Source organism: Urocitellus parryii (assembly GCF_045843805.1).
Source record: "Urocitellus parryii isolate mUroPar1 chromosome 13 unlocalized genomic scaffold, mUroPar1.hap1 SUPER_13_unloc_8, whole genome shotgun sequence".
Taxonomy (NCBI): domain Eukaryota; kingdom Metazoa; phylum Chordata; class Mammalia; order Rodentia; family Sciuridae; genus Urocitellus; species Urocitellus parryii.
In genome coordinates, this window is record NW_027551776.1 from 609,447 (window position 1) to 624,617 (window position 15,171).

At 39.3% G+C, this 15,171-nt stretch overlaps 1 pseudogene; it reads left to right on the forward strand.

Moving 5' to 3' along the window:
• Nucleotides 1-4,863: 4,863 nt before the first annotated feature.
• Nucleotides 4,864-8,551, forward strand: LOC144251462 (protein spire homolog 1 pseudogene; annotated as a pseudogene).
• Nucleotides 8,552-15,171: the final 6,620 nt, after the last annotated feature.

Sequence of the window (15,171 nt, forward strand, 5' to 3'; positions counted from 1 at the left end):
TTTGGGTTAGAACAAAGAATTTATGGAGAGTTAGCTTGAATCTTGCAGATAAAAACATCTCAGGAGGGTTCTTAACCAGAAGTTTAGGAGCTGAGGGATTTGTGTATAGAATTCGATGGCACCACAAAACTTGGAAGGAAAAAATACATCTTTTATTTTAAAATTCGCCATTTTTTTCTATCGAGAAGGTAGGCAAAAAAAAAAAAAAAACAAGAAAATCTCAGCAGTATCAAGATCTTTTTTCATATATAGAAATAACAGATATTTTCATATCATATCATAGTTGATATATCAAAATAATGTTTGTTCATCCTTCTTGAGAAATTTTAAAGTTATTAGACTGATCACCTACACTTGATATTCTATTAATAAAAAATCATATATGTATGATTAAATATATATGCATATATATATATATATATATATATATATATAGAGAGAGAGAGAGAGAGAGAGAGAAAGAAAAAAGAAGAAATGAAAAGAAAAAGAAAAAAAAAGCAAGGCAAGGAAGATCTGACCAAAACAGTAGCCAGCATTCTAAACTTAATTTTCATGTGAAATGATTTATGAATATGATGAAAGTCAAAATAAAGTCAGTGGTCACCATGCACATGAACAACAAGTTAAAAAGCTCTTCCCCAATTATAAATCCATTCTATTTCATTAATAAAGAAAATGTAAACCATCCCGCTGTATTGCTTTAAAATGGGATACAACTGTCTGAGACTAGAAAGGAAAGAATCTTTTCAGTCCAGTGGTGAACTTATGTTTTAGGGACCTGCCCCATCATTTCTGCCTATCACATCCTATGTTGAACTTGCCAGATCTACTCTAATCCTGGAAGTTAAGTATGGTTGGGCCCAGTCAGTACTTGGATGGAATTCTTTCTGGGAATACTGGATACTGCAGGATTTTAAATTGAAATAAAACAAACAAGAAATTTGCCCTTATCATCATTCCTAGGAACATAAATAGACCACCAATTATATATAAGAAATTGTTTTCAAATGCATATCAGGAGGGTATTTGAAGGTATCAATGATAAATTCAAGTTTTGTTATTGAGAAACATGGCCAATGATCAAAAAATAAATAAAATGGGCTCAGGAGATGCTTTACTTAAGTTTGTAATCTGATCTAATTGTGTTAGAATAAGGAAAAATTAATACAAAAACAGACAATGAGTGAATAGCTCTTTTCAATTAACAATAATACATATGAACTTCCATATTGATTTAGGAGAACTGAGCTTTTCAAGAAAAAAAATTATTTCTTTTGCTTTTCGAATGTTTTACTTGATTGTGATATTAATTTTTATTATGTATATCTAACTGATAGTATTTGATATTTTAAATCACCTATTAAACATGCTCCAAAAATCAACTGAACATAAATAACTCTGTAATTTAAATTAATTGGTAATTTACAATATCTACTTTTTTTATCTAGGCCTTTGGGCTTGATTGAGAAGATTTAAAAAGTGGCATTTCTTTCAGATGTTAATGTTATCATATTAATCTTGTAGGTTCAAAACCAATTTATTTTCATGTAAAACTAATTTAAAATTAATTAAAACCAGACTGTGCTTTATTATTTAGCTATTACAGAGTCTGTTCACTAATATACATCCTTAGGCAAAGTTTTCTTTTTTTTTTTCTGTTTTTCTGCTTTAAGTTTATAATTTCTTCCTTAACTACATTTTTCCTAATTGCAAATAATCCAAAGGAACCAAAGTAGCAGTAGGTTTTTTGCCTTTTTTTTTTACACCAAATATTTTATTACCACTAAAATTGGAATTCCTGTTCTTTGATAGCTCATTAATCATATGTGTATTTCTTTCTCCTATCATATAAATCCAATGAGCGGAATTTGTTTTTCAGCACTGAGGATAATCTTTAACAAACAAAAAATTTATGATAGTAGACCTTAAATGAGTTGAATTTTCTCTCTTAATGTTCATAAGGACTGTATTTCTTCCCATCTTGTATTTTCCCTTCCTGTTCCCTCTCTACTTTCCTTAAAGTTACAAGAAGTTTAGGTGAGACAGGTTCCACTTGATGTCTCACTGTATGCACACTGTATGCAGATGAGGTCTTTCACCAAAACCCACAAAAGCTTGAGCCTGAACTAGTAGGTTATTCATAAAACATTCCCATATTTTGGAATTTTATTATATTGTGTTCCCAAATAAAGGTTTCTTCCACTAAAGGTTTCTGCTAATACCAAATTAGCAGAAAAATAATAGATTTTCTGACAAGTATATCATTAAATTTTGGCAACTCTTTTTTAACATAACATCTTATTTAGCAAAATATATAATAAAAGCATATATTACGCTACTAAAGTTGACTACATTCATGTTTCATGGAATTTTTTGTGGTGGGTGGGCAAGTCTTATGAAATTAGATTTCAATTTTTAATCTCCTAAAATATAAAATGGAAATTCAATTGAATAAGAAACTGATATGAAAATAAATTAACCAATTATAACATAGTGCTGAGCATTTTAGAAAAGTCACATTCAGGGCATGACACCATGTATTGATGACCTGAACAGTCCAGGGATTGCTGTTTACTGTAAAAACTGCTTTTAGCAACAAACAGAAGGAGGAGAGAAGCTCAGACAGTCACAGCCCTATGCTACAAATCATGTGTCCTAAGAAGAGAAGGGGTTCCCTGAGTTGCCAAATGGAGATGGGGCTAGAGAAGATCTGGAATAAATCCTCAATTCACCATGTCTTAAGAAGAATAATTTATGCTACTGCTACTAAAGATATGGAGCAGACACTTGAACACTGAGAGAGGTGGAATAGAACAGTGATAGAAATGAAAACAAACAAACAAACAAACAAACACCCAGAAACTTGAAACTGTTCTTTGGTTAAAGAACCATACAGCAAAAACTCTTATCTATCTACTTTTGGTCTTTTACTTCTCTTCAAATATCTAGCATCTTTTTTCTACTACCATTCGACCACTACTGTTTTATGTGTCACTACCATCTTTATATAGTGAAATTTCTTCTGAGTCAGTGGATGGGAGTATGGTTTCTATCAGCAGCATAGCCCTTGGGATGGATGATCTTCTTAAGGGAAGAGGTTAGGTGAATCAGCCTTGGTCACGTAAAGTCCCTAATCCATTGGAGTTGTCCACCTTTTCATTTTCTAAATGAAAGCAATTTGCTCTTTTTGTTATTAGAGTTCAAATCTGTGACTTACCTCAGTATACAAAACATTTTAATAGTCTTACAATTATAGGTAGAGAAATCATACTTACATGAAGTTTTAAAAACATGAGATGCAACAGTCCTCTAATTTGTATTAATGCTTAGAAGCAGCACAGTGTTTATGCAAACTTGGCCACCAAGAAAACAATTGTCATTTGCAAATGATCATAGACAGTTTTCTCCTTTTTCATAGTCTTTATCCATCTCAATCACTTTACCATTAAAGATAATTGAAATTGTGAGTAGTTTACAAAATAAATGCTTCTCAGTTTCAAATCTCAAGCATTTATTTCTTTTTCCTTCTAGATTTGAAGGAGATGAAAACCTCTCAGCAGAGTGGAGAGCTCCATATCTATATAGCATAGGAATTAAGATCTGAATTACCTGGGACAAAAATCTGATCTTTTCTAGTGCTAGCTGTGTGAACCTAGTCAAGTTTTGTAAGTTTGCTGTGCTCTTTATTATTATTATTATTATTATTATTATTATTATTATTATTTAAAATAGAGATAATACCTACTTCATTGAACCATTATCAGAAATAAATGACAACATAGATAAAAACTCTAGTAGGATTTATTGTAGCCAGTGCTCAGAAAATGTTGCCTATTTGTTATTAACATTTGCAATTCTTTCAAATGTGGAAGATTCTCTTGAGTGATCCTGGGTCTTTCTACTTGTAGGTGAAATATAAACATACATTTTTATTTATATAAATAAAAACAGATATCCTCAGCAACAGTAATTCACATACATGAAAGGAAAAGTGACAAAGTTGGGAGCACCAATGTAAGAGGACAGAGTGAATGCTTTCATACATTATATGGGCAGTGGTCAGGGCAATAGCCAAGGGCTGATCTGTGTATGTATAAACTTAGTTGTTTTTCAAAATCCAAGAAACACTTTACATTTGCTGTGTTAAATACTTTTATCTCATCCAACAGAGACACTATTCACCTCAAACTAAGATTCTGGAGGTGTGTCAAGCATTTTGTAATATATCTATATGTTAAAATTCCAAGGGAAAATTATTTTAGCAATCAATCAATACTACTTCAATTGACATTATTCTGAGCCTCTGAATCATCCAGTAAGGCCAGAAAATATTTTTTAAATACAGAAAATAGAGAGTAATATAAAATAATAAAAAATAGAGAATAGAGAAAAGAAAAAAATTACCATTATTCATAGATAATATGATTGCTTACATAGAAAATCCTAAGATACTTAAAAAATACTACAGGTAAGAAATGAATTTAGCAGAATTTCTGATTTTAATGTTAATATAAAAAAATCCAGCTCCATTTCTAAATACCATGAATAAATTATTTAAATAGGAAATTAAAAATATTTCCAATAGTATTACAAAAGAAATGATCAACAAAAACAAAAATCCCTTAAGGAAAAAAAGTAAGCCATGTATGGGCAAAAGTTAAGAAATTAAGGACGCCAGCGCGGCCGACCGGCCTCTCGGAGCCGCCGCGGCGCCGGCCGCCTCGCTCGCCCACGCCGCCCGGCCCTCGGGTCCCGCGCCTGGGCGGCGCGCGCGGCCGGGTGGGGCGCGGCTCGGGCGGAGGCGCGCGGGGACGATGCCGCGGAGCTGAGCGGACGCGGCAGCGGCGCGGCGCCCTCCGCGGGATGGCGCAGGCGGCTGGCGGCGAGGGCCCGGCCGAGCCCGCGGCCGCGGCGGGCCCGCCGGAGGCGCTGAGCCTGGAGGAGATCCTGCGGCTGTACGGGCAGCCCATCAATGAGGAGCAGGCGTGGGCCGTGTGCTACCAGTGCTGCGGCTCGCTGCGGGCCGCCCGCCGGGCCCCGCGCCGCGTGCGCTCGGCCGCGCAGGTCCGCGTCTGCAGGGACGGCGCCGTCACGCTGGCGCCCGGAGACGAGGGCCCGGCGGCCGCGGGTAAAATGGGAAATTCACGTTGTACAGAAACAGAGGTTATCGAGTCCTTGGGAATTATTATCTATAAAGCACTGGACTATGGATTAAAGGAGAATGAGGAACGGGAGCTAAGCCCTCCCCTGGAGCAGCTCATCGACCGGATGGCCAACACTGTGGAGGCCGATGGCAGCAAGGACGAGGGCTACGAGGCTGCAGACGAGGGCCTGGAGGAGGAGGAAGATGAGAAGAGGGCCGTCTCTGCCGTGCGGTCCTACCGAGACGTCATGAAGCTGTGTGCTGCTCATCTCCCAGCCGAGTCAGAGGCACCAAATCATTATCAGGCAGTGTGTCGTGCACTGTTCGCAGAAACCATGGAGCTCCACACGTTCCTGACTAAAATCAAGAGTGCAAAGGAGAATCTTAAGAAGATTCAAGAAATGGAGAAGAGTGACGACTCCAGCACAGACCTAGATGAGCTGAAAAACGCTGACTGGGCCCGATTCTGGGTCCAGGTGATGAGGGATTTGCGAAATGGGGTAAAACTTAAGAAGGTCCAGGAGCGGCAGTACAACCCACTGCCCATCGAGTACCAGCTGACTCCCTATGAGATGCTGATGGATGACATCCAGTGCAGAAGGTACACCCTGCGGAAAGTGATGGTAAATGGCGACATTCCTCCTCGGTTAAAGAAGAGCGCTCATGAGATCATCCTGGACTTCATCAGGTCAAGACCTCCTTTAAACCCCGCTTCAGCCAGAAAACTGAAACCAACCCCACCACGGCCTCGGAGCCTGCATGAAAGAATATTAGAAGAAATTAAAGCAGAAAGAAAGCTGCGGCCTGTGTCCCCAGAGGAGATTAGACGGAGCCGATTGGATGTGACTACCCCAGAATCTCCAAAGAATGTTGGGGAGCCATCTATGCTGAATGGAGGCCTGACATCGCAGACAGAAATTGGGGGGACCCGTGCTGCCCAGCAAGCACCTGCACAGCGCAAGAAGCTCCTCAAGGCCCCCACGCTGGCTGAGCTGGACAGCTCTGACTCCGAGGAGGAGACTCTGCCCAGGTCGTCCAGCGGCAGCAGCGCATCTCCCTCCTTCCTCGAGGACCCAGCGCTGGAGGCCACGTGCGTGAGGAAGAAGCCCCCAGAGTTCCTGCCCATATCGTCCACCCCACAGCCCGAGCAGCGGCAGCCGCCCCAGCGCCGGCACTCCATTGAGAAGGAGACGCCCACCAACGTGAGGCAGTTCCTGCCCCCAACCCGGCAGAGCTCCCGCTCCCTGGAGGAGTTCTGCTTCCCCGTGGAATGCCTCGCCCTGACGGTGGAGGAGGTGATGCACATCCGCCAGGTGCTGGTGAAGGCAGAGCTGGAGAAGTACCAGCAGTACAAGGACATCTACACCGCCCTGAAGAAAGGAAAGCTCTGCTTCTGTTGCCGAACCCGGAGGTTTTCCTTCTTCACCTGGTCTTACACCTGCCAGTTCTGTAAGAGACCCGTGTGCTCACAGTGCTGCAAAAAGGTTCTCCTCAAAGTCTAAGTCTGTGGACAGGTCGGATGAAGAGCCGCACTTTCCCAAGGAGCTCATGGAGGACTGGAGCACCATGGAGGTGTGCGTGGACTGCAAGAAGTTCATCTCGGAAATCATCAGCTCCAGCCGGCGCAGCCTGGTGCTGGCCAACAAAAGAGCCCGGTTAAAAAGGAAAACACAGTCCTTCTATGTGTCCTCTCCTGGCCCCTCGGAGTACTGTCCTTCAGAGAGGACTATCAGTGAGATCTGAGCCGTGCCTTCCACTGGCTTCAGTGTGCAGAGTTGGGGCAGCCATGTCTGAGGATGCTGACCGGGCAGCTCCTTTCCGTGGTTTGACTAAACAGGCTTAAGTTTGCAGTGGACCAGACTCCTGCTGCATCACCTTGTCCCACAGGCTCTACGCTGAGTTCCCTCGACTGGTAATAGGAACAGGCCAGCCACCTGCTCGTTGGCCCTGAGAGGACAGTACTCTGGAATTTGCTTAGTGTGTGTGGATGTGGAGGCCGGAACCTTGCTGAGTCCAGTTCCTTGCTGCCCCTCCAGTGATCCTGGCTGAGGCAGAACTGCTCCCGCAAGTAGTCAGTCCAACAGAGATGTCGATGGCAGCAGGGCTGTGCGCAGGAAGGCATGTTGGCAGTTCCACCTGACAGTGTGCCTGTCCAGGGTGCCTGGTGATGGCGGGCCAGGCTGTCCATCATCTCAGCACAACACCTGGAGGGACTTGCTGATGCCGTCCAGCTGACTGAAATCGTCATTGTTCCAAGGTTCAAGTTTGTGCCGGCACTGTAGTGCAGAGCATCTGAGGGAGCGGGGCCTTGAGGTGGCCACGTTGTCCTGGCGCCTGCATCGGTGTTGCTGAGCCTGTGACAGGCCTCCTTCCCCATCACAAGGGTATTTCAGTTACTGGGTGTCGTCATGAGGATCTGAGAATGACAGTTCTGTGGGAGTTTCAGGACAGAGGAAGGCTAAACTGTTCTCAAGCAGCTGAGGGTATTTGGTCAGCCCTGGAGTGGCTGTGACCACAGAGGGTGCCGGGAGGAGGAGCTGGGGCTCAGCATTTTCAGCTGCGTTTTTCATGACTTTATAGTGCAGCCATCACGACTAAATTAAGCTACAATTTGGTACCTAAGGTCTCAAACTGAAATTTATTTTTATAAATGAATTTTGAAAGAAAAATGTCTAGCTCTTTTAAAATTATATGAAAATTAACCTGCTGACAGGCAAGATTTTTGGATGCTTTTTGCACTGATTTCCTGGTAGATAACTTGAGTGTTGGCTGGGTTTCAGATGAAGGAGGCCTAGAGGGCGGTTTCCCAGTTCCTGGGGTCCTTCTGTGGGCCAGCCTTTATTATTTTGGTATGCTTAGAAGTGACCAGCCAACCAAATCAGCATTAACGTTCAGAAAGTCACTTAATGCACGTGCACAGGAATTTCCTGAAAGCTGTAGATCGCGTCTGTGGTCACACCCCAGCAGCCTAGGGAGCTGCGGGCACGGCAGTCACATTTCCATACTAAGTTAACAGTGATACCTCAGAACTGCTCTGGTAGTAGTTTTTAAAGGATTGAAATTTACAATTTAGTAAATGGCTTTAAATTACTGATACTTATGAAATAAACTTTAACAGTTGACTAAATAATACATGTTAACAGTTGGTCTGTGCTGCTTGTGAAAGCGGGTCCCCAGAACACGCTGCTGGCTGCATCAGCCATGTTCAAGTCTTTTTTTTTAAAGAGCGTTAGAAATCACGCCAGGGAAGCTTGCTTATGCAATTTTCCAAGAGACTCTGAACTTCACATTCCAGACAGTTAGGTGGGGCCACCTGCTTTGGTGGCCCTGGGGGTGAGCTTCTGAAGCAGCTACCAGGCAGGTCCCGAGGAGAGCAAGGGACGGAGATGGAGTTTGCACAGTGTGCACTCGCATGCAGGGCAGTGACTAGTTACTGTGTGTGCAACACAAGAAACAAAGCCCAGGACGAGGATTTTACTCCTGTTCACAAAGCAGTGACCTGGTTAAACCCTTTGTCCCTTCACTTCCTCATATGGGATGACCGGGCATCAGGGTCACCCCTTAGCAGGCTGTGAGGGTGTAGATTTTTCAGCAGCAGGGATGGGTTTGGCCGAGTGCACAGAGGTCAGATGGATGGCATGTGGTTGAAACCACCAAAACCAGTAGGCATCGCCTGGGCTGCCAAGGATTCTGAATTAGCCCTGGGATGTGTGCCGCCCCCTGCAGGCTGCAGGAGGTAACTTCCTCAGGCTGACTCTTACCCCTAGGCTCCTGGCATGCCCTCCCTCTGCACCTTCCTCTGTCCTGACTGCCCACTGGGCCCCTCTGACTTCCACGCCAACAAGAAGCATGCTGGCCTCAGTGTCATCCAGCGCGTTTTGAACACTGTGCACATCTGAACGGTCACCCTCGTCTCATCCTCCTCTCATCCCTGAGTGCTGCTTCCTTTTGTCCCATTTGCCATGAGGTCACGTTGTCAGGAAATCTTCCCTCCTGTGGCTTGACTTTCCAGTCAGTGTCAGAGTATGTGAGAATGCTTGTAAATACTGTAGTGTATTTATTAATATTTAAGTCATTCATCCAGTGGACAGTGGGAATTAACTCTCCCCAGCCAGTAAAAATTAAGTCAGGTAAATGACATACATGTACATTGACCTAACGATCTCACTAGATTTCAAGTCACGTCTTTCAAATTAAACCAGAGGTTGTTATGTAAACTAGTCTTAAAAATAATCTTATGTTAAAGAGATTATGTGATTAATACATGAACTCATACCATGAAATTTTTAAGGCTTTTATTTTTCTAACTCTATTAATAAATATAGGACTGGATTTTAGGTGTCATACAGGAAATGTGAGAGTTTTAAATCATGTTGCTGTTTGCTAAAGCAAAACGGGAGGTTCTATACATGCAAAACTACTGAAGGACCATGAAGAAGTGTATGCTGCTAGCTGGGCCTTGACCCGGCTGCCACGTGTGTAGAAGCCGAGGTGCTGCGGCATTCAGGGTGACATGATGGGTACTCAGTGTTTTCCATTAAAGTATTTTAAAATTTATGTAGGAAAAAATAAAATGGCTTTGGTCATAAAAAAAAAAAGAAAGAAATTAAAACCAGAATACATCAAAGACATTTAAAAAGATATAAATAAATGAATATGTATACCATGTTTATAAATTAGAAAACTTGAAATTTTTAGGACATCAGTTCTTCAAAAACTTATCTGTAGAATCAATGCAATGTTTATCTAAATCCCAGAAGATTCCTTTGTGCACATTGATAAGTTGATTACAAAATGTTTGTAGAAATTCAAAAGACCTAAAATTACTAAAACAGGTTTGTAAAAGAACAAAATTGGGGGACTAGAAATCCCTGATTCTAGTGGCATCCTCAAGACAGTGGTAAGAGACATTGTGTAATGTTGAGAGAAATATAAACAAATGGAAGAGAAAGAACTGCCTGACCAAGGTGTGTGTGTGTGTGTGTGTGTGTACATATATATTTATATTGTCAGTTCCTTGTAAATGTGCCAAAGCAATTTGAAAGGGAAACAAATAGTCTTTTCAACAATCAAAGATAACAGGACTGTTAACCTTTTAGAAGAAAAAAATTTATTTGAATACGTAACTCACACATACAATAAAATTAAGATGAATAATATGGAACTAGGAAAAATAGTAGAATGAATCAGACATTATTAACCTATGTACATATATGAATACATGACCCATGCTATTCTACAATCAGAAGAATGAGAAATTAATTATACTCCATTTATGTATGACAATCATAGTGCATTCTACTGTCATGTATAACCAATTAGAACAAATAAAAAATTTTTTAGAATTCAAAATTAAGATTCCAAGAGGAATTTATAAGCAAAAATTTTGTAGCTTGAATATAGACCAAGATTTCTTAGTAAGAACCCAACAAGCACAGGCAATAATATAATAATTGATAAATTTTGTAAAAATTGAAAAGTTTCCTTTTTCAAAAATAATTTTAAAAACTAAAAGATAAGTCATTTGAAGAAAATATTCATAATGCATATAGCTGAGTGTATTGGGGACAACACAGTAAAGTTGCTGCCTAGGCATTAGAAGTAGAACTCCACAGCTGGTGGCGTATGCCTGCAATCCCAACAGCTCTGCAGGTTGAGGCAGGAGGATCCAGAGTTCAAAGCCATCCTCAGCAAAAGCAAGGCACTAAGCAATTCAACGAGACTGTCTCTAAATAAAATAAGTCTGGGGATATGACTCAGTGGTTGAGTGCCCCTGAGCTCAATCCCCAGTACCAAATAAAAAAAGTAGAACTCACACTCAAATAGCTCAAGCCAGTGGCCAGAAACAGAATATAGGGACATCTCTCCCACCTAGGGGACTGGGCTCCTGGTAAGCCTACTTCCTTTAAAGGGACCATTTGCTACCCCAAATAATTTAGGGAAAATTTGATATGGATTAAATGTAAGACCTAGAGTCATGAAATTAGTGAAATAATACCCAGAAGAAACATTCTAAGGACATTAGAATAAGTAAGATTTTTTTGGAAAAGTCCCCCAAAGTATAGGACATAAAGGGACCATTTAGGCCTTGCCCATGAATTTAAAAGGATCCACACTCAATTGCCCAACTACTAGTTGCTTTACTCTCTTCCTGTCTCAGCCTCACTCTTCATTTCTGGCTCCAGTAACCTGGGATGAAGAACTGAAATAATTGGACATACTCTCCCCGTGGTCTGTAAGTAATAAATATTGCTTTGGATTGTGGTGGTTAATTGAATCTGAAGAACCAAGGGTTATCCCAGGCCAGATTCTCTGTGTATAAAAGGACAGCTCCCAGTGGCACAGTGATGTGGCAGGCATAAACTTAACAACAAGGCAGACAAGAGACACAGGTATCAGTGTACACAAGGTTCCTATAATAGGGACTCACAATCATAGGTCAAACAACTGGGCATTAGACTGTCAGGTTAAAAACTGTACTCTGTGAAAAGCAGATGGTTAACATCTACACCCAGCCCCTCTTCATTTCTTGTTATAGCAAAGTTGCTAGCTGCTAAGGTACTGGAATCCCAGTTTAGCTGATGGCTTTCAAGATACTGACAAAACAGTTTTGCACAGAATATATAAAATACTTTTGCAACTCAAGAGTGAAAGTTTAATTTGAAAACAGTCCAATAAATATGGAAAACTTTGATCAGAAAATTAAAATACATTGGGCTAAGGCATGTGAAAATGACTAAATATTACATGAAATAATATTAGCTGTATCCTGATACTCTGGAAATGCTTACTAAAATCACAAGATTTCACTTTACCTTCCAATAGAATAGGTAAAAAAAAAAAAAATGTTTGTTAGAATGAGGATCAACTGGGATTGCCAAAATGTTAGTGAGAATGCAAAATGGGTATAGCCATTTTGGAAAAGTTTGGCAATTTCTTGTAATTATAAACTTTCCAAACAATCCACTACTTTCATTCCCAGGTTTTAAAGCAACAGAGTTGAAAATAGATGACTACTGAAAACTTGTACACAAATGTTAGCAGAAACTTTATGTAGAATAACAAAAAAAGAAATGCACTCACATATCTATTGCTACAAGAACAGTTAACACATAGTGGTATATTGACACCATGAATTACTTAACCATAAGAATGAACAAAATACTAAAACAAACAACAATATGAATAAAGTATGTTGAGCAAAGGAAAGCAGACATAAGAGAATATGTACTATGTGATTTCATTTATCTAAAGTTCTAGAATAGTCAGAAAGATGCTATGATGATAAAAATCAAATCAGTGGCTCTCAGAGTGTACATTCCAGATGTAGACTGGGAAGAGTCATGGCAAACTTTGGGGGTAATGAAAAAGTTCAATATCTTATTTGGGGTGACAGTTACATGGTTACAGATATTTACCAATACTGCTCTCTGTATACTGAAAATCTGTGAAGATTATTTATTTTTATTTTATCTATTTTTTTAGACCAGGGTCTCACTATGTTGCCCAGGCTGGTATTAAATTCATGCTCTGAAGTAATTCTCCTACCTCAGACCCCTGAATAACTTGGACTATAGGCACATACAAACACACCCCACTGTGAAATTGATGTATGAATGAATTATGTACCATCAGAGTTAATGAAAATATATATATATATCAGGTAGAAAGTAAAAAATGAGGTAAAGATTGCCTCACCGTTATGGGACTATCATAGATTGTCAATTTAATGTATATCTATGTATTGATCTATGTAATGAGTATGTATTACCTTCTCGCTTTTTAAAAAAAATGAATGATTTAAAAATTATGAAATTTTCAGTAGTTCCGAGAAACATTTCTGGGAATGTCTCTGACCACTGAGCACTGACATCTGTCTTCACTAGCCAGCCTTTTATGCAGCCACATATTCCATCATCCCTTGGTATCCGCAGTTCTGGGACCTCCTAACATACCAAAATCTACAGATGTTCAATTCCCCTATGTAGAATTTATGGGCATCCTTCTGGCTACTTTCAATCATTTCTTGATGACATCTAATAACTAATACAACATCAATGTTAAGCAAATGGTTTTTATACTATGTTGTTTAGAGAATAAAGACAAGGAACTAAGCCTAATCATGTACAGTATAGACACAGGTTGACTGATTGCACAGATAAGTAGTGCCAACTGTATTTTCTGCCATCCTTTGGGGAATGGTGAAATAAGTGGCTAGAAGTCAGAGATATTGTTTTTTTCTTTCTTTGTGTTCCTTCCTTATGTCTCTAAAGACATAGAACAAAAGTCACAAATCCTACAGATATGTGTTTCAACTCTTTAAAATAATTATTTTTAAAAACCCTGCCTATTGAGCTGGCGCTGTGGTTCAGTGGTAGAGTGTTTGCCTAGCACGTGTGAGGCCCTGTGTTGCATTCTCAGTACCTCATAAAGATAAACAAAGATATTGTGTCCATCTACAACTAAAAAATATTTTTAAAAAACTCTGCCTATTGTGGCTATAACTTCAATCATTCTATTACATGTGTTGCCAAACATAGTTGGCTGGCTTATGTCTGTTTGTAGATCTACCTACATTCATATTTTCACACATACCCAAAAAATTTTCCTTGCTCTCCTTCCTGGTCTCAGATTTGTTCACCTTGGGAAAATAAACACTCTGAGAAAGAAAATGACTCCATCTGTAAATACTGAAGATGTTCTTTATATTTAGAGAAATGTTTTCCATATACTCTGTGCTCCAGCTGGAATCTCACAGGAATTACTGTTTCATTAACTTTGCTGAGATGACAACAAAATATTTTAGATTCCAAAATTATTTACTATGAAGTTAAATTCATAGATTATCATTGATCTTTTTCTTAGCATAGCTGTATAAAACAACCCAATGAAAAGAAGAATATCAAATTTCAGAAGTATCAAATGACAGTTCACCAAACAAGAGCCATCAAATCTGTGTTGACAAGCAAGATAAGTATAATGTCAGGGCTAGCAAGGTTGAAAAGAGTATGAAACTTACTATTAAACAGTCTGATTTATTATTCACTCCAGAATTGTTCATGAAAACTATGTGTGTTTTAAAGTCTTTACATTAGAAAAATTGACAATTTTGGTGCTTAACTCTAGATAAGCATCTTTAGTGCCCCAAAGTACACATTTATTTCAAGGTGATATCTTTCTGCTGTGTGTTTTATATTTCTAGCCCAGTAGTTCCACTAGGGGAATTCATTAAAATAAGCTTTGCATGATGAATTTCTTGGGTTGATAAGAAAAGCAGCAGGAGTATATCACTGTAATAACAAACTCAGTGGTTTGAAATTATGCACATGCAGTGTCCAACTTACCAGCATCGATAGAGACAATTTTTTATCTAACCAGATTTTACAACATTATGTTCTCAACTGGTATCTAGTTTCAGCTTTTGTAAAGGTAGAACCTACAATTTTTCTTCTTTTCTTTCCTTTAAGTTTTTTTTTTTTTTCCAATCAGGTAAAGTTTTCTCTTTGGGGAGATAAATTTCATTTCTCATAATTTGTAATACACAGATTTATGGCCAAGTTATTTTATGTATATCTGAACATTTGCTTAGAGCTAATTAGCTTCTCTTAACTTGAGAAGCCCCAGGAAATCATTCTGAGTGCGTTCTCCAATTATGCTCCACTTTTTGTGGTTCACTTGATCCCTGGGTTGGTATTTAATTCTCACCCATCCTTCCTTTAGGTCTTTAGTTAAATAATTGTTTACCTTTAAATTTTCTGTCTTATTTCATACAGCAGTAGAATAATACAAAAGGCATTATTTTGAAGTCATAAAACTTTGTGAGGAATAATTATATCAACAAGCTTTTAAAAATTTCTATTTAACTTTATTTTTATGAAAATTTTAATGCTTATTTAAATGCCTTAGTGCTCCTGAATTTTCTAAATGTAAGTTGCAATTAATATAACAAAATGGAATTATAAAGTGAGCAACAGTTTCCAAATAATGTTTCATAATACTCACATAAGAATTAGAACTTCTAAAATGAT